Genomic DNA, 20,690 nt, shown 5'->3' with positions numbered 1-20,690 from the left:
ATATGCTGTGATGGAACATATGATCAGCGGTTGTGTTCTTCGCACAACCAATTTAAGGATCCCTTCACACGAATGTATTTGCAAGCGCAAAATTTGTGCTTGCAATTTGCAAAGAATAGGACATATCGATTTCAATGGGTTCATTTTCATTTTTTTTTTTTGTGTGCGTGAAAAATGAACATAGCATTTGCACACCAAAAGTCCCCATAGAAGTCTATGGGAGATGCGTAGATGTGCATGAAATATGCATGGAAATGCACCATTCAGTGAAAAAAAGAAGACCTCATTAGGCTAAATAGCCTTTCACATAATGGCGAGGAAGGGGGGGGGGGGGCGCAGAACCATGTGAACTGGCCATGTGAGTACAAAAAGTATAGAAATATGTGCCAACATGAGTAAAAAAGCACATTGTTTACGGCGCAAATGCATTGTGCTTAGGTAAAAATTCTAGCACATACACTCATGTGAAGGAGAGCCTCATGCGCTGCAGAGTGTTAAGGCAGCAGAAATACAGTCCTAAGCTCTCGCTAATGACCTGAAGGTTGCGAATTCAATCCCCGCTTGGTTCAGGTAGCCGGCTCAAGATTGAATCAGTCTTCTATCCTTCCGAGGTCGGTAAAAGGAATATCCAGCTTGGTGGGGAGTGCTAAATTAAATTACCTGAAAGCGCTACAGAATAAGTTGGCGCTATACAAATAACACGATTTATTTATTTAGGTCAATGGTACCTGTTTCTCGCTCCTTCTGATATGTGGTGTACATGTATTTACGTTCTGTTCCTATTTTTTCATTAGTGATGGCGAGTTGTTACGGGGCCGTAGCATCTTAGGTCATTTTATCTCCAAGCATTCAGCTGGGCTCTTTGTAGATTGTTTTCAGTCAGCATAAAATCTCTACATGTTTCCATTCACGCATATTTTTCAAAGCAAATTAACTCACTTTTGTTGCGAATGTCAAACCTGGTGAATTAAGTTTACTACTCAGGAGAAATAAAAAGGCTATTTTTATTGGATATGTACTGGCATTAAGAGGCACCTGTGAGTGTGATATGCATGGCCCATCAGCAGATATTGCACCCTCATGTACTATGCAGAATAGTCTCACAGTATTTAAATAGCACCCCTTATATATGGAATCCTTCATCCGGCAGATGACTAGAGCAGGGCAGCCAAGGATATGTCAGCTTTCTAGTATTTGCCCCAGGTCTTGCCAATAAACTATGCCCACCTTTGAAACCATACTGTGCATTAAATTGAAGCAACTTTTAATTAAAAATAAAATAAGTGAAGTGGAGCCTGTCATATGGAACATGCAGTCTGATCTGCAGGCGACAGGATTTGCTGTGTAGATTGATATATATAGCTTTGTAGGAAAAGATTCAGTATAACTTGTATTTTATTCTTTTAAATCACCGCTCATTATGAGTAGTCTTGAGCAAACCAAAAAGTTGAACCCAGTTTGGTTTAACGCTTTCCAATCCAATTTGTATCCTGGTTTTCCTAAGGGGCTTACTCTTTTTCTGCCGTTATACAACGGCGCTATCTGCTGGCTAAAGCCAGTACTGCATGAGGTCACACATTGGATAGGCTCCGACAGCAGAGAGGCTGGCAATATACAGTAAGAGAACCCCGACGGACGTCTTCCAACATTGGAGCTGTACAGCCTTAAATGATAATGTCTTCAGAGGTCAGACAGTGGATTGGAAAGGGTTAAATGTGCAGTTTGGCATGAACCCAAACTTTGGGCAGTTTGCCTCAACTGAATCCGCTAACATTTTTTCTTTTTCATCTTTGCCTTTTTCTTCTTCCTTTTCCTCTTCTTTTTCATTAACATTGCATTATAAAAAGCTCAAAAGTACTTGGAAACACTTCTCGCTGACCTAAGAGTGTTAAAAAGGGCTTATATGGCGGTTCATTTTAGGGGTGTTGGTGAAGTTCCGGTTTAGTTTTAAACTAATTTAGAGCAAACCAAACTTTTTGCTGAAATTTGGCGAACTGGCCAAACCGAACCTTTGAAATGTTCGCTTATTACTAATTACAAGAGTCCAGTGGGAGGTCCTACCTGCTGATTGACAGCCATCTCTGTATGCACACTTAAGGGCCATTTAGACACAATGATTATCGCTCAAAATTCGTTATAACAATCAAAAGTGAGCGATGGGTTTGCTTTTAAAGAAGGACGTTTTAACCTGACAAAGATTGTTAGAAAATAGACCTAGCGGTCGGCATTTCAGTCGTTAGATTATTGTTTGCATAGTTTGTTTGATAGGCGTGTGCATTTAGTGAAGGGAAAAAAAGGGCTTCTTTGTATTGGCTTGTGAAAATCGTGGCTGCGCTTATCTACCAAGCTGTTTAGCAGTGACAGAAAGAAATTAGATGTCTTTAATATAGAAGTAAAAAAAAGACGCCTACTATAGGAGATCTATGTTACGGAATTGCGAAAGAGTTATGTGAAAAAAACTAGGTGGTACAAGCGATAGCATTTTGTCATTGGAATGTCTAGCTCAGAAATCTGTGCGAGCCTAAATAAAAATAATTTGTGAATCCGAGACCTTAGCACGTGCGTTTAAAATGGTGAATTCATTTTTTAGTGGTCTTGGTTGCTGCTTGCAGGGTACGTCACAATGGCACTGCCAGTGGTGGAGCACTAGGTCGGCATGATAAAATCAAAGCTTTGTCCTCCAGACAGCCAATCGCTCTGCTTCTAGCCAGGTGACTGTACACCCCGCCAAACGATTAAACGCTCACCTCAAATCGCTGAACGAATGTCATTTAAAGCAAACGAAAAACGAACTGCCGAACAATGAATTTTAAGCGGACTGAAAGACAACGATGAACAAATCGGTAACGAAAAAATCATGATGGGCGCACATTTACACGCAATAATTATCGCTCAAAAGATGGCTTTTGAGTGAATCTTAAGTGATATTGGTTGTGTCTAAATGGGCCTTTATACAAGGAAGGCTGTTAATCACTGATAAAACCACCAACTGGACTCCTAAGCCAAGAATGAGCAGAGATTTAAATGAAAAAATACAAGTGAGGCTTCTTTCCCACGACCGTATATCGGCTGCTGTTTTCATGGCCGGCTGATATACGCTACATTGCGAGAGCTAAAACTGGTGAACGGGCACACAAATGAAACGTTTGTGTGCCCATACAGATGGCATGGGTCCCAGCGCATATACACCAAGACTACCATGCCGTCACCCCTTTTCCCTCCCCCCCCATCGCAGGCTCACCTGTCCTCCCCACTCGTTCTTCACAATGGGAGGAGGCGGGATGGGGGCGTAGCTAAGCAGAGGCCCATCCCACCTCCTCCCATTGATGGCTATGGACAAGAGGCAAGACATGGTGCTCAGCCTCACTCCCCGTGGGGATGAAGAAATCCTCTCCAACAGCTGTCACAGCTGTGGCAGAGGACCGCAATGTTCTCCCATTGAATTCAATAGGGCCGGCACTACAGCCAGCTCCATTGAAAGCAAGGGCTGCCTGCAAGCCCTGCAGTGATTTTCGGGGAAGGGCTTTAAATACAACACCTCTGTGCGTAGGCAATGTGTGCAATCCCCATGGTGTACACGTGTCCTATCTTTACATGCACATGCCTATAAAATACGGACATGTGAACACACCATAGGTAATGCATTGGTTGTAACAGACGTGTTTTTTTGTGTGCGCGAATGCACGCACATAAACACGTTCGTGTGACGCCACCCTAAGGATTATTTTTTATTCACAGCCCAGTTCTAACATTGGAATTTCTAACAACATACGTGACATAACGTAAACATCACATTTACATGTGTCCATGTTCCCATTTGGGTCTTTATTCACTATTCATTTTCTTTTAGTATTTTTCCCATTGGATCTGTTGAGACGCGTAATACTAAGGTATACGCTAGTAAAGTTCCCAGAAAGGTCTTTAATATAGGAACGTTATAGCTGATTGATTTCCTTAGCGATCTATCTACTATCTCCTTTATTGGAGCCGCATCACCCTTTATATGGAGCACAATCCCAGAAGAGAATCTATTCACTCAGGGTATTAACGGAGATAATTCTATATCTTTGATTGCTACTGTCTTTTCAGTGACCCTATTTCCTGGGGCAGGCTGACCTGACTGATCTCATTTGGTGAAGCTCTTCAAGGAAAGATGAACCAGCGTGTTGTCACCAAAGTGTAGACGTAATCCTCTATTCCTCTTTTCTATAGACTTCCTTCTTAAAAGCTAAAACCTTTTTTCTATGCTTGGTTTCCAATTGGTTTAGAAATATAATTTCCTTCCTAGTTATAATATAATGGATCCATTAGTACTTCTGAAAGTTTAAAATGTACTTCTATCGCTAGAGTTTCTCTAAAGCCTCATTCACACTAGTGCTCTGCTTCTAATGGAGCAGGTGCAGAATACGGAGATAATGTTATTTTATGGAGGATTTCACCTCCTGTGTTTCACTTCCAGCATGTTCCATTGGATGTCATATTGCACTAGGCATTATGGACTAACATTCACATACAAGTGTAAGCCCGCTTTCACACGCATGTATGTGAAGCCCATGCTTTCCTATGGGTTTTCTCAGATTAGCGATGTTTTGTAGGCTACATTGCGAGAAAAAAAATAGCAGCATGCTCTATACAGCCGCGATTTGCGATGCTTTGTAGCCCGTGTTTCCCTATGGAGCCTTCCTTTGTGTTGCATCGTAATGCATGAAAACATGGTTTTCGTGCGGTGCAATGCAACTTTTACAGTAAGAAGTCCTACTGTTTGAGCCCTAAGATAAAGTCTAGCTGCATTAAAAAAAAGAATATATCACCCAACAGGCGCTGTCCATTCCTCCGCAGCTATGGTACTTGTTTGTAGGATTCAGCCAGTGCTTCCTGGTTCAGGGGTTTCAAAAACCCCGCCTCCAGGAAGCTTTGGCTTTGATTGGTTTTTGAGTGCCATGGCTGAGCCAATCACTGCAGCATTGAATGGCTGTGATTGGTTCATTGAGCGTTGCAGTTATTGGATGAGCCACGGCGCTCAAGAACCAATCAGAGACAGCGCTTCCTGAAGGCTGGGTTTTTGAAACCCCTGACCAGGAAGGAGCTGAAGACAATAAGCAAGTGTCAGAGCTGCGGAGAAGAAGTGGGGCGGAGAGAACAGCACCTGTTAGGTAATGTATTGTTTTTTGTTTTTTTAATGCATCTAAGGTTAATTTATGGGGTAGGGCTTATATTTCAAGCCCCCCAAAAATCCTGGCAAAAAAGCGCTACAAAGTGGCGTGACTTTGTAGCACCACAAAATCGCGATATCCCTGCGAGAAAATGCTGCGATATCGCACCGAACACAGCTGCGACATTGCTGCAATTTTCTTGTGCAAAATCTCTGTGTGAAAGAGGCCTGAATGAAGACCTGGAATTTGGCTACACTGTAATGTCCGGCTGTAAGCAGTGGGGTATTCCTTCTGCCCCCCTGCAGGAAAATTCCCCAGCAGCGTGGGGCAATAGGGACTCCCCCCACCTCTCTCCACAAGAGATTTCCCTATTGTGGGAAGAGAGAGGGGAGGGCTTTCCTCAAGAGTGTGGGAGGAGGGGACAGGCTAGATGGATCACCCTCTAGCCCCACCCACTCTCTCAAGCCCCACCCTCTCACTCTCCACTATGGGGATATCTCTCTGGATTTTCCCATAGCAGGGAAATTTAGCGGAGCTATTGGGGATCTTCTCAGAACAGAGAGAGTGAGCGGACCTATGGGGGATTTCCCCATAGCAAGGGACAAAGAGCGGAGCAATGGGGGATTAACCCTTTGCCCCGCTCTGTCTCTTTGTGCTATGGGGAAACCGCCCATAGCTCCGCACACTCTGTCTGCTTTGGGGAAATCCAGAAGCCCTGCAGGGCTTCTACTCTTTCTTCCTGGAACAGCTGCACTTCTCCAAGCACAGCTCCAGTGAACAAGCAGTGTTTTATGTGATGTGCATATGAAACATTGTCTGTTCATGTGTTTTCAGTACATGCGAGCGGAGCATTTTTTTGCGCACCTATAGGCACCCAAAAAGCACACTCGTCTTTCAGTAAAAAAGGAAACAGTCAGTAAAAATACTTTATTTTATATTTTGTATCCATTTTCATTGGATAAGAATGTAGACTAGAACGAGAAACTAAAATGATATTGCAATAAGCAAATAAGCAAAAGCAAAAAACATCATTTAGACTTAGGGCGCCCACCCACTGGCGATTTTTTTTCCTTTGCGTTTTGCGTTTTTTCTCAAGAGCAATTAGTATTGAATGTGTTCCTGTCCACTGGCGTTTTTTTTTTCGGTCCGTTGCAATTTTTAACATAGGAACTGTCAGTTGCATATGTGTCCTTATTTTTCTCTTAATGCACCCATGAATGTCAATGGAAATGAACGGAAAAGGTGCGAAAAAGCCGCGAAAATGCCGCGAAAAAGCCGCGAAAACCGCGCCAAAAACGGGCGGAAAACGCTGCGTTTTTCACGCACAAAAATCGCAAACGCCAGTGGGTGGGCGCCCTTATGGTGACTACCCACTACAGTTTTTTTTCACTGCGAAATTCGCAGCATTTTTTTCTCTGCAGGGGTCTTTGGGACTTGTAATGTTAAAATCACGATCGCGCAAAATCACAATTTATCGCGAAATCGCGATTTTGCGCGATTGCGATTTTAACATTACAAGTCCCATAGAACCCTGCAGAAAAAAAACGCTGCGAATTTCGCAGTGAAAAAAAACTGTAGTGGGTAGTCACCCATACAGTATTAAAAAGACTAATAAAAGATAATGATTTAACTTTACTATTTGCTAGACTTGAGCCTACAATTATATAACACATTTGCTGGGTAACTTGGTGATTAAAATATCCACTTCTGAGGTCAATACCACCCAAGAAAATCTCCACATCATCCACTTCTTAAAATTAATTTTTGGCCTGGTTTACATAGTATACAGGGGGTGGACAAAAATATGGAAACACCGTACGAAATGCATGCCTTAAAATTGGTCTCTACGCGTCTTATTGAAATATGATTTATAATCCCATGTAATATAAGTGGATCTAATATGACACAGATGCTGCCGGGCAGATGTTCACATCTGCCTGAGCAACAAAGTTCCATTGGTCAGGGGTTTGAGCCAATCAGCTGCTGTTACCAGCTGGCTCCCAAAACCACCCAGAGCAGGGCAAGAGGTGAAGTAAACACAAATCTGGCAGGAAAGCTCTCAGCCAAGCAGGAGTCAAAAGGAGCAGCTCAGTGCTAATGGTTAAAATCCCATGTATTTCGTACGGTGCTTCCATATTTTTATCCACCCCCTGTATCTTTGCCACAGATTTCGCGCTCAAATGCACCCCCAATATATTTTACCATTTTGTTGGATGCTGTGAATAGGAACTACAGCACAGATTTTTATTTTTCCGCATGTGGATTCAGCAATCCACATTGCGGAAAAAGAATCATCATGCCAAGTCTTGGTGCAGTTTAGGCGCTGAATCTACATTGGGCCGCCTCAAGCATATATATCCCATTGATTGGGGCTAATTCCAAGTGTGGATCTGTGTGAAGATCCATGGCAGAGTCATCAGTTGATACTTCTGGTGGAGGGATACATGTGAGTGATGTGACTTAGTTCTTGATCCTGCATAGACAATAGTTGCTTTGTTTCAGCTCACCTAAAAATAGTCACTGGATTATTAATTATCATCTGGTATAAACAGGCAATCATTTGTCTTTCGGCAATTGGCGAATAACTTTGCAGGGAGGTGTTCGCTTCAGCGAACGCGAAGATGAACAAGTGAACAACAATCTCTCTGTGTAAAAGTACGCAAATAACAACTTACACATCGAAATTCGACAGACAGAAGGTTCTGCTTTCTATCATCTTGTATTACATTTTACCTGAAGTCCAATTTTCATACCGATCTATTTTTTCTGAATGAATCCATGTACCATCCTACTCTGTAGAAAGCATAAAATGCGCAGCTCGCTGTGAGCTTTATACGACTACTGCTCTGTTATTGCTCACAAGTGCACTTTGAGTGATAATTGATATAAACATCCTCATTAGTTTATGAAAGCATATTTATTACATTTTATGTGAATGGATTAGATTATGGATAAAGCACTTCTCTCTGCACTAACCGCAGTATAAGTTGTTGCTGACTCAGCACTTCATTAATGGACAGAACAATGGCTTTTTTTGGTCAACTGAGCTATCCACATCCCTGACAATTGATAAAGTTTATACTCTGGTCTCATTAAGTCAAGCTATAATGAAGATACATTAAACCGAACAACCTATTGCGTCAAGGCCAAAAGTTTTTAAAACATCTCTCCACTAGTTGGAATTGGTTCTCAAAACCTGTTAGAGACTAATAGAAATTGAATGTACCTTTTAACTGGTTTTACACATATTTATCATTTTTCATCTATGGATAAAATGTCATCACTTTAAAGGGAAAACAAAACATAAACCCCGGATGGAACTATATTTTTATGGCATAGCACATGTCCCCATTAAAATAGTTTCACCTCAATATTTAATTAAAAAGACTATTCTCATTTGCATAAAGAAAGACTAAAAGCCATGGGATGGAACTGAAAGGGACGAGACACAGATTAGATATTAGAAAAACTGACAGTGAGGGGGATCAATGAGTGGAACAGGTTGCCACGGGAGGTGGGGAGTTCTCCTTCAATGGAAGTGTTCAAACAAAGGCTGGACACACATCTGTCTGGGATGATTAGTGATCCTGTACTGAGCAGGGGGTTGGACCCGATGACCCTGGAGGTCCCTTCCAACTCTACCATTCTATGATTCTATGACTGTCTGCCTTGGACTTTTTGTCTTGCTAGAAGGATACACTAATGTTAAATTTATCAAAGAATGTCATTCAGACCTTGCTAAGGTCTGTCTGTTGGGTGGTCATGATAATATGAATTAAAGTTTTGGTTTTTATACTCTGTTCCAAACTTTTGGAGGAGCGGGATGTTTCGACATTTGCTACTCTATACTGTCTGGTTGGACATCCGTGCTCTCCTGTACGGTTTGGAGGTGGCTGGTGAGCTGGTCTTTTTACTCTATATTACTGCAGTAAACTTTTGTACGCTGCAAAGTTAATAGCAACCCCTGCCTCGTGTGGCTCAGAGTGTAAGCTCTCTCTCACGACCAGAAGGTTGCAAGTTCAATCCCTGCTTGGTTCAGGTAGCCGGCTCAAGGTCGACTCATCCTTCCGAGGTCGGTAAAATGAGAACCCAGCTTGGTGGGGGGGAATAAATAAGAAATTACCTGAAAGCGCTGCGGAATACGTTGGCGCTATACAAATAACAAGATTTATTATTATTATTTATTTCCACACCATCCACAATAACTTGCATCTTATGTCTCCGCAGCTAAAATCTAAAGCCTTTTTTTGAAAACTTTGCTCTATAAATGATACTTGCTGTGCATTTGTTGATTTTACCTTACTTGAGAATTTCAAAGGGATTTAAAACATTACATCCTGGCAATGTGTTGGAAAATATTCAGTCAATCTATTGAGTTTGCATTTTTAAACTCAACCATTTCTTTTCAGAATTCTTTAAGTACGGATGGAGTTGAGCATAGAAAACATAAAATGACTTGACATGTCTGAGAAGATGAGGATCAGGTGGCTTCCTGACTGTGAACTGAGGACAAGGAAATGCAACATAACCTCCAGGGAGTATGGCTGACACAGCTCTGCTACACCTATGTATGTGTCAAACCATTGCAGGCCAATATGCATGTGTGAGAGAGTGCAGACGAAAGAAAGAGATTGTGCTTGTCACTTCTGTTCAGCCATCACCTGGGAAATAACTATAGACATGTAATTTATCTTGGAGCGCTTAGTTTAAATGGCTGCAGGAATACATTATCTTTTTGACATCAGGAGAATTCTTGAGTATGAACACCAGAAACTTATACAAAAAAATCCAAGGCCTATGTGAGAAGGTTATAAATGATGCTTACTAGTTCATATTTAAGGGGGATCTGTCAGCTCAAACATGCTGTCCAAGCTGCAGCAATCATGTTGTAGAGCAGGAGGAGCTGAGCAGACTGATATATAGCTTTATGGGGAAAGATTTAGTACAACAAGTATTTTATTCATGTATATCTCTGCACATCCTGAGCTGAACAGTCCAATGGGCGGAGCTATCAGTGATTGACAGCTACCCCTGTATATACAGTCATACACATGCAGCTGTCAGTCACTGATAGGACCTCCCATTGGACTGTTCAGCTCAGGATGTACAGAGATATACATGAATAAAATACAAGTTATATTGAATCTTTCCCTATAAAACTATATATCAGTCTGCTCAGCTCCTCCTGCTCTGCCATATGATGTCTGCAGTTTGGATGGCATGTTCAAGCCGACTGAATCCCGGTAATCCAGATTCACACTGTCTTATGTGCTATATGAGTCTTCAGTAATTCAATAGGTACAGTATATAGGAAATGTGCTTATTTAAAGGGTTTTCAAGGGAGGGGAAATACTTACTTGGACCAGCAGTGATAGAACCTTTACTTTCAGTCCAGTTCTGACATCAGGACATGTAGCCCATGAGATTATGTCAAGGGTCTGGCTTAGTTATTAAAAGGGTTATCTGGGATTTTTTGGATTTTTTTCTATTGATGATCTGTCCTGAAGACAGGTCATCAATAGATGATCACTGGATCCACTACTTTGGATGCCCGTCAATCAGCTGATTCTATGTGCCTGGTGTCAATGTGGTCAGTTCTGGAAGCAGATTGCGTTGTTTATAGCAAAGCAGCCTGAGTTGGTATTGCAGGCACAGCTCCTATTGAATTCAATGAGTACCAAAGTACTTATTGCAGTACCAAACCATGCTGCTGCAATGCCACCAGCACTGCAAGCAGTGGCAGCAGTAATCAGCGAATCGGCAAGGATCCCGAGCAGTGGAACCCCAACAATCATCTATTGTTGACCTATCCTAAAGAGAGGTCATGAATCGAAAAAACACCCAAAGCCCTGGAAACTCCTTTAATACCTTAGCCAGCCCTCTTCTCTATCTCTGCATCAGCCATGACAGAGAAGAGGGCCAGCTTCACTATTAAAATTAGCTGAACAATCAGCCACCTTAGATGACACCATGGGCACAGAGAAGTCCATGCCACATGATCCAGTGTAAGAATCAGACCGGAAGTTGAGGTTCCATCACTGCTGGCCCCAGTATTTCCCCTCACTGGACAAACCCTTTAGATAGGGGATACATTTAGAACTTGGCAAAACCCTTTTAGTGTATAGTAGATGTGTCTGTTCTGTTAGATGTCATACCTCCTGAGAGCACTATGCATCTCGAGAACAAGGGTCCTGAATAGGATGGTGCGCTCTGTCACTCCATTCATCTCTACATGTACTGACTGCTAAGGCCATTGATTTGCTGCAGCTATCACCTATATGTGTGGCATGTCATTGCTGTAGAAAAATTAAACAAAGACCGGCAGTGACCATCAGTGATGGAGTAGCACTGAATTCGACAGATGAGTAATGGTTGGTTTGTTATTCTAAGACATTTCCTGCAGGTGCTTAAATATATTATTCTCTGTGACAACTCCTTTAACTGCCAATCTGCAAAATTCTATTCTGCATTGATTCTCCAAATACAAACCACTTGGTGAACTGACTCTACCAGTTCTAGTTGTTAAACATCACAACAAGTGTGAATACAGCATTGATTTTCCCCTGTAAGCCAGTTACTTAAAAACATTACATACATGACTCTATCTCATTCCTGCCAATTGTTTGTTATAGTGCAGAGGAGGCTATCCAAAGTGGAAATCAATTTTAAAGGCAGCACTGCAAGAGAAAAGTGTCTCTTTGCCCCATTTCTCTGACCGCCATCAATTTTCTTTGATTACAAACAAATCAATCAAGTGGAAGATGATACAGAGATCGCAAAGAGCCTCGGGAAGTTCTTTTGTTATCAACATGTACTATTTGAAGTGCATTCATATAAGTTAGGTTGCTTAAAAGGGTTGTACAGTTATTATATCATTTTTTAATGATAGGTGCACCTAGGTCAAAATAAAAAGATCCAAGAGTAATTAGCTGTCCTGTGCTACTGCCCCGCGGTCCTCCCGGTCTTTGTCGTGGAATGGCTATAACCTGCCTCTTGCAGCCAATTAGAGGCCCCAATGGTCAGGCGTTGTTCTCCTGTTTCACAGGATCTGAGTAGAGAATGTGGGCGCTGTGGCCTCTGATTGGCTGTGGCGGTAAGGTGGTGGCCATTGTAAATCAAAGACCAGGATCGCTGGCTGCAGTGCTGGATCGCCAGGACTTAGGATGGGTAACTATTACTAGATTTGTTAATTTAACCCATGTGCTCCTGCCATTAAAAATATATAGTTACTGGACAACCCCATTATTGGATATCCGGATTACAAAAAGAGCAGCAGGGGTTCAGATACCCACTTTTTGCCTGGTCATCTCTTGGTTGCACTAACAGTCTCCATATGTTGACCTCTGCTCTTATTCATTTTGTTTTTTCATGCAGTATAGACTGTATATGTGTGATCAATTTGACACCCAAACTTGTCTGCTATAGGCCAAAGACAATCATCATGTTGTGTTTTAAGCTAAAAATTAAGAACTACCAAAAGAAAATTAAAAAGACCGACTAGTGTTCATTAAAAAGGCGGAAACCAGTTTTAATTGTTTACTCTTTAGCTGAGCCGGCACGATCGCTTGAAGTTACAAAGACTAAACCGGCACTGCTGAGAGATTCTGATGACAACGTGTATTATTCTAATTTCTGACAAATGCGCTATTGTCATAGAGATACTATGGATATAAATCACCAAACAGAAATATCCACGGTACTTCCTTGCTATAATTAAAAGCCAAGAGCATCTTGAATCATGTAGGCATAAGATATCTGTGCCTTTTAATTTTCCTATGGTAGTTCTCCTTTATTTATATATTGCAGATTAATTGTTCTTCTCATATATTTATATGGAATCTATTAAAAATAAGCATGGCGTGTTTCATTGTAGAACATATTAGGAAGGTCTTCGCCACTTGATACATTGTTACAAGAGAAGAATATGGTGCTGCCCAGAGGCACAATATGGCAGCACATGAAGTGTCTATAGTTCTGTAATACTGAACAGTAGGGACTCCTTGGGCTGCCATACAATCCCCATGGCTTTGCCATCTGCAGGCTTCATTAAAACGACTGTCCTAAAAAATTATACATAAGTTGGTACCTATAGGTGGTGCTTGCCTTCTATTTATTTTCCTCGGAGCCTGCTCCTTGGCTGCATTTAGCTTACCTCCATTAGGGCAGAGGAGTGATCTGTGACTAAAGTTTATCTATAGTGTCTGCAAGGAGTTTGTAGTAGTCTAAGACACACCCCCTGTTTTATTATTGGTTCAGGGAAACACACCACCTACCTTATCATTGCTTCTGGCAGCTATTCCCTAGCAGCTCTGTCTCCTCTGATTTGCTCCAACTCTATCACATGCTCAGATGCAAAATCTGCCCATGCAATGTGCAACAAATAGAACCCACTGATTTCAATGGGTTGTTTCACACGTGTTTTTGTTCCACGTGCATTTTGAAAAAAGAGGGAAAAAAACGCAATATTGCCCCGTCTGCCTAGAAGTGCAATTTCACTGAGTTAAATTATAGCACCTGGGACTACGTAAGCTGGCCCACTTATTAAGTCCACTGCCCTGCCAACTCAAACATGGCACCGCCAAGACCATGCCGATGTGAATAAAACACAATCATATGCCCTGTGTAACCCATATACATCAAATGATAGCAAGCATATGTGTGCTTACGCCCCTCTGCAGCCGCCCTTAGTAAGGGATATTCTGGAGGGTCACTTTAATTGAAATGCCTGTGTTTATTGCCTGCATTGCTGTAAGCCCTGCTTCCCATCGGCTATAACCTTAAGGGGATTTTACCATGAAAACAAGTTATTCCCTATCTATAGGATGGGGATAACTTGCTGATCAATGAGGGTCTGACTGCTGGGACCTCAACTGATCTCGAAAATGTGAACCAGCACATCCTTCAATGAATGATGCAGCAGTCGCACCTATGCGATCACAGCTCCATTAATACAAGGAAACTCCGTATCCCCGAACAGTCAGACCATTCAGCAAGTTATTCCCAATTCCGTAAATCGGAGATAATTTGTTTTTTATGATAAAACCCCTTTAATGAAAGACCAAAAAACATTGTTCTTAGACAAAAAAACATGGTTACAAGAAAGTGTAAACAAAAAAAGCACAAAAACTGTGAATGTCATTTTTATTAGTATGTTCTGCACATGGTGTCACCCAATTATGGTATACGGTATCTATGTAGCCCAGCCAAGGATCGGCTTCGGACTTCTAATGAAGCATTTTGTATAGGTATATCCTTCTCAATCAACATAATATCTTATTTTATATTGTATAATAGAATCTTATTACATGTTGTATATGGGTCGTAGTGACTGGAAGCCCATAAATCTTGTCTGTATCCATTTGCTAATCAACAGAGCTCCAGATCCCAGCTACAGGAGGGGGTCTAGACGTCCTCATGGATGACAATGAGAGCAGCCAGTTTTCAGTATTGCTGTAGCAGATTCGGGAGGCTGCTCTCATGGCTCGGTGTATGAATGTGAATCCTCTCTGCACTGTCTGCTTCAAACAGCACAAACATTTAATTTAATATAGACTTTATTAAATACTGAAAACGGTCTCTGATTTTTAGCCATTTTGCCTGTTTAATCCTAGCAGTGGTAAGCATTTTAGAAACAATCCCAGCAGTGCAAATTGGAAGCAGGAATTAGAGACAGCTTTGTCCTCTGTGTGCCTGAGATAAGTGCGTGAGTGACACAGAGGTTGGGAAAAAAGCTTTGACTTTTAATGGCACCCTGGAGAACTGCAGTGTGGGAATTACTGTAAAGCTCGTTTTTCAATGATTTGGGTACATAATACCATTTATCATGAAGAAACCGAAAGGCAGAGCTGTGATGTGAGCAAACAGATAGGGATGTGGACTATGTGGACTGAGCTTTTTCAGCATGTATGCAACAATATGTAAGCAACGGTTTCATTTCTAATATTTGTCATAAAATCAAAATATGCATAGGATGAGCTCCTGGAGACGGTGTGCTAGGGTTTTTTCCTTAAAGGCTTTGGACCCCTTTCGGGCTTTTTTAAAAAAAACTTAAATGCCTTTATTTTTGGCTGAAAACTTTTGCAATAAGGCTTTATTAAAAAATTTCTGCCGTTTTGGCTTCTGCCGTTTCTGTGTATCATATATAGCAAGCTGAAGAAAGCTTTTCACCAGCAAATCCTACAATGAACCCCTTCTGATGGCTCAGTCTCCAGCCCCTCTCTCCTCTCTCCTGAACAAATGTCTAAACTGATTTACGGTCAAATCAAAGTTCAAATTTTTAAATAAAACAGTATTGCAGTAACGGCCTGCAGACAAAAAAGTAAGTAAAAAATAAGGCAGAAAATGCCTCGAAAGGTGTCTATAGCCTTTAACCCTTTCCAATCCAATTGGTATCCTGGTTTTCCTAGGGGGCTTACTCTTTTTCTGCCAGCATATAAAGGCGCTATATGCTGGCTAAAGCCAGTACTGCATGAGGTGACATGTTGGAAATGTTCTGACAGCAGAGAGGCTGGCAATATACAGTAAGAGAACCCCGACGGACGTCTTCTAACATCGGAGCTGTACAGCCTTAAATCATAATGTCTTCAGAGATCAGACAGTGGATTGGAAAGGCTTAAAGACTGTGTCAACCTTCCCAACGAATATTTTATTAATCCTTTGAACCTAAATTGGATAAATGAAGCAACTTAAAAGTTTTGTACGTATGCTTATCACCATATCCATAGGATAGGTGATAAAAGTTTGATCGGTGGGGGTCTCAATGCTGAGATCTCCACCAATCCGAAGAATAAGGGTCTTGTACCATCCCCCCATGCCCTTTCTTCCTTACTGCGGGCTAAATATACCCTCCACAGAGAGGGGGAGCAATGGCGACAAATGTACAGCGCTGCCCAACTCATTTTCAATGGGACTGCCAGAGATAGACGAGCGCTCATACTCCAGCTCCATTGAAATGAATGAAGCGGCGCTGCACATGTGTGACCACCACTACAGTCAATCTGATACCACTACAGGTGGGTGCAGAAACTCCTCAATGATGGGAAGAAGGGGACAAGGGACCCCTGTTCTGGGGATCGGTGGGGTCTTAGAAGTGAAACCCCACCGCTCAGGCTTATATCACCTATTTTATGAATAGGTTATAAAAATTGTTCTTGGTGCAATACTTAAAAAAAACTTACTGTTTTTTGTCTACAACGTCTTTGCAAATCTACATGTTTCCATTGTAACAGACTAGAAACAAACCCTGTATACCCTGATCCTGCAGCCTTACTGTCCACCATCTGTCCACTAATGCAGGGAAACCAGATCTGCAGAATCAGACTACACATGTTTTTTGGGGCCTGTTACCATGATGAAAAATAAGTCTGCATAGGAGATGTAGACCGGATACTTTTTATCAAGACTCCTTGAAAACGTGTTTCCTATCTTTTTTTAAATGGCAAATTGGAACAATACCTCTATAGTGCCACTTGTTGTAAGGCAGCATTCTTGCAAGTCAATATCACATTTTTTTTAACAAGCCTTGTAAAAATGACTGGGAATTGTGAGCCAAAGCCAGAATAACCATGCACAGGGAGCTGTTTAAGGGTGATTTCCCCTCATCAGTGTGCAGCAGGTTTGTGGCTTGGCTAATGAGAGGTCTATAGATGAGGGTCAGCAAGGAGATCATTTCTTCTTAGGGAGAGCACCTGGAAGGTAAGTGGAGACTTATAGGACTGTCTATACTCCAATGGTCTTATACGTCTCCTCAAATCTTCTAGGTGCTCTCCCTAAGAAGAAACAATACCTCTTTTTTGAGCATGGAGAAATAGAAAAAAATGGGTTGATAAAGTGGAATTGGCCTCCAAAAACGTAAACGTATTTAGTACAGTGTATGGCTTGAGGTTACAGCTGTCTATTGGGTGGAAACCAAATAATGGTGGGTCACTACGATCTGCATGAAAGATGGAGCAATATTCCAATAATGTACATTATTACATTAATCTATAATTTCATGTCTGTGGTTAGCAATATGATGGATAGGAAGATAGATAGATTTCCATAATGAAAAAAATGGAAGAAATAGAGCAATTTGCCCCCCCCCAAAGTAATTTCCTATATATTTGGGATATGTAGCCATATGAACTATCCACATATCCCTTTATTTACTGAAGCAAATTTTGGAATGAATACCCTGTTCCCTTCTTTCTGTTTAATATATACCAGATCCACAAGATTAAAAATTCTCTCTAGCCGTATCTCTTAATTCTAAATACTATCACAAGCCAAGAAATTCAGGAAGTCTTCAGGTATTTTTCTACATCGACGTCTCCTGTCATCAAGTCCATTATTATTGGCCATATATGTACAGTACTGTAATAACTATGTGGAAATCGCTGCTTCCAATAAAACCTTGAAATTACACACACAAGGTCAAAATGACCTTCTATCTGCACATAAGTAAATGTGTGCCATATTCCCTGTCTATTTAATATAGCCAGTAATGGAAATGGAAATAAAATGCGGCATATGCTAAAAGCATGCTTATGTGTTTCCCACTGGGCTTAAAAGCTCTGTTGTATTTTAAGTAAATTACTACTAAATATTTTGCATATATCATTACTTTGTCTTGGTTTCACATCTAGGATGCAATAGCAAACCCATTGTCAGTGATTTATTAAAATTATCTACACAATTGTAACAAAATATTACATTCTGAAAAGAATGTTTATTTCTTTTCTTAACAGAAAAAGTAGACTTTACATTTTTTTTCTCCAAAATGTATGCTATTGTTCCCTTTACTCAATTAGCTTCTCACAATGACTGTGTAGTAGATATAAAGGGAAAGGGTCCCATAGCAAAAGATCAAAAGGTGCCTCCAACGTGGTGCCAAGTTTTGCCACCCAGGAAAAGGGGTGCGGTCAACAAGGACTGAGACCCCTCTCTCTAAGGGGCCCATAGCAGATACATTGGCTGCTTTTATGGTATATTTGAGCTTGATAAGTTTTAAAGGAACACGCCAAGAATAATCACACTGAGGCCCATTTTAAGAACCCCTGGATACCAGAATTCTGACATACTGGGACCTTCAGTGATCCCGAGATCTGTGCACTCTAAATGCCCCATATGAAAGAAGTGATAATGCACATACTCAACTGCCTTTCCATTCACTTCTATGGAATGGAAAGAGATCAATGTACTTGGAAGTTTTCTTCCCTTCTACAGAAGTGAATGAAATGGTGCCCATAAATGCACACCACCACGCTATTCATTGGGGGCATTCAGAGTACGTAGATCTTGGAATTGCTGGAGGTCCCAGTGGTCAGACTCCCAATGATCAGACATTTATCCATTATTCTGTGGATTGGGAATAAAAGTCTTTACAGGAAAAAGCCCAACGAAGTAAGAGCAAAGTTCTTTGGACCATTGAGAAGCATTTTATGGTTATTATTTGTTCACAACTGGAGAAGACCCTGTTTATTCATAACTACAGTTAAAGAGTTGTAATCCCTCAATCACTGGACCAGACCCTAGTGATAGTGTTGAGCGAACCAAACAAGTAGAACCCTCTTTCAGTTTGAACTTTGGTTAAAGTATGGTTCAGTACGAACCCAAACCAAGCTTTTAATAAAGTTGTACCCGAAACAGGGTTTTACTGGTTTGGTTTGCTCAATACTAGTCCTGTACACTGGTGTATAACACTGTCTAAGGGCAGCTTTACATGGGCGTTAGAGATGAGCAGGCATACTCGTTAAAAGGGTTGTCCCGCGAAAGCAAGTGGGGTTCAGCACTTCTGTATGGCCATATTAATGCACTTTGTAATGTACATCGTGCATTAAATATGAGCCATACAGAAGTTATTCACTTACCTGTTCCGTTGCTGGCGTCCCCGTCTCCATGGAGCCGTCTAATTTCAGCGTCTAATCGCCCGATTAGACGCGCTTGCGCAGTCCGGTCTTCTCCCTTCTGAATGGGGCCGCTCGTGCCGGAGAGCTGCTCCTCGTAGCTCCGCCCTGTCACGTGTGCCGATTCCAGCCAATCAGGAGGCTGGAATCAGCAATGGAACGCACAGAGCCCACGGTGCACCATGGGAGAAGACCTGCGGTCCACCGGGGGTGAAGATCCCGGCGGCCATCTTCGCAAGGTAAGTAAGAAGTCACCGGAGCGCGGGGATTCGGGTAAGTACTATCCGTTTTGTTTTTTTAAACCCCTGCATCGGGTTTGTCTCGCGCCGAACGGGGGGGGCTATTGAAAAAAAAAAAAAAACCCGTTTTGGCGCGGGACAACCCCTTTAAGGCAAAATACTTGAGTGAGTATTGCCATTTTCCAGTACATGCGTGCTCGTGAGAAAAGCATGCACAAATCTACCTAGTTCATGGCGCATATGTGTTGTGCTTAAACATGCGCAATTGTGCATACGATTGTCTGAAAAAGGCCTTATACAGGGCTTTTATTACTTCTATGGGGGCCTTCGCTGCCCAATACGCAGAAAGATAGAGCAGGCCCTTTTATTTTTTGTGGGCACGAAATGCGTGTGAAAAACATGTTTAAGGGTACCACTAGGGAAAAGTGATATGGAAAAGGATCTGGGGGTATTAGTGGATAATAGACTAAACTGGAGTAACCAATGCCAGTCAGCCGCTGCAAAGGCAAATAAAGTCTTGGGGTGCATCAAAAGAGGAATAGGGGCGAAGGACGAGAACATCATCCTCCCACTATATAAGGCACTTGTCAGACCTCACATGGAATACTGCGTACAATTCTGGACACCGGTGCTCAGGAAAGATGTCACAGTGCTTGAGGGGGTTCAAAGAAGAGCGACTAAACTAATACATGGAATGACGGGACTGGAATACCCAGAGAGGCTATCAAAATTGGGACTATTTACTCTAGAAAAAAGAAGGTTAAGAGGCGACCAAATAACCATGTATAAGTACATGAGGGGACAACACATGGATCTCTCCCGCGATCTGTTTACACCCAGGACCACGACGGTAACAAGAGGACATCCGCTACGATTAGAGGAAAGTAGGTTTCATCACCAACACAGAAAGGGGTTCTTTACTGTAAGAGCAGTTAGACTGTGGAACTCTCTACCGGAGGAAGTGGTGATGGCAAAATCCATAGAGGAGTTTAAAAGGGGACTTGATGTCTTTCTGGAGAAGAAGGATATTACAGGATATAAATATTAGGTTAAGTGTCAATCCTGGTATATAGGCAGGTAGGAACTATTAGGGGTTGATCCAGGGAACAGTCTGATTGCCATTAGGGAGTCGGGAAGGAATTTTTTCCCCAAAAGGGCTAATTGACTTCTGGCCTTGGGGTTTTTTGCCTTCCTCTGGATCAACACAGTAGGATAGACAGGCTGGACTAGATGGACAATGTCTTCATTCGGCCTTACATACTATGTTACTATGTTACTATGTTAATAAAAAAACAAACCTTTTGACATCAGTGGGTTCCACTGTGCGTTGTGTGTGTATATTTTACGCCTGCAGAAATGCGTGCAAATATGGTCTCCTGAAAAAGCCTTTAGACAGTGTTATGCCCCAGTTTTAG

This window comes from Eleutherodactylus coqui, chromosome 4 (assembly GCF_035609145.1).
Source record: "Eleutherodactylus coqui strain aEleCoq1 chromosome 4, aEleCoq1.hap1, whole genome shotgun sequence".
NCBI lineage: Eukaryota > Metazoa > Chordata > Amphibia > Anura > Eleutherodactylidae > Eleutherodactylus > Eleutherodactylus coqui.
The sequence above is the reverse complement of the archived record's forward strand: the minus strand, read 5'-3'. Positions refer to the sequence as shown.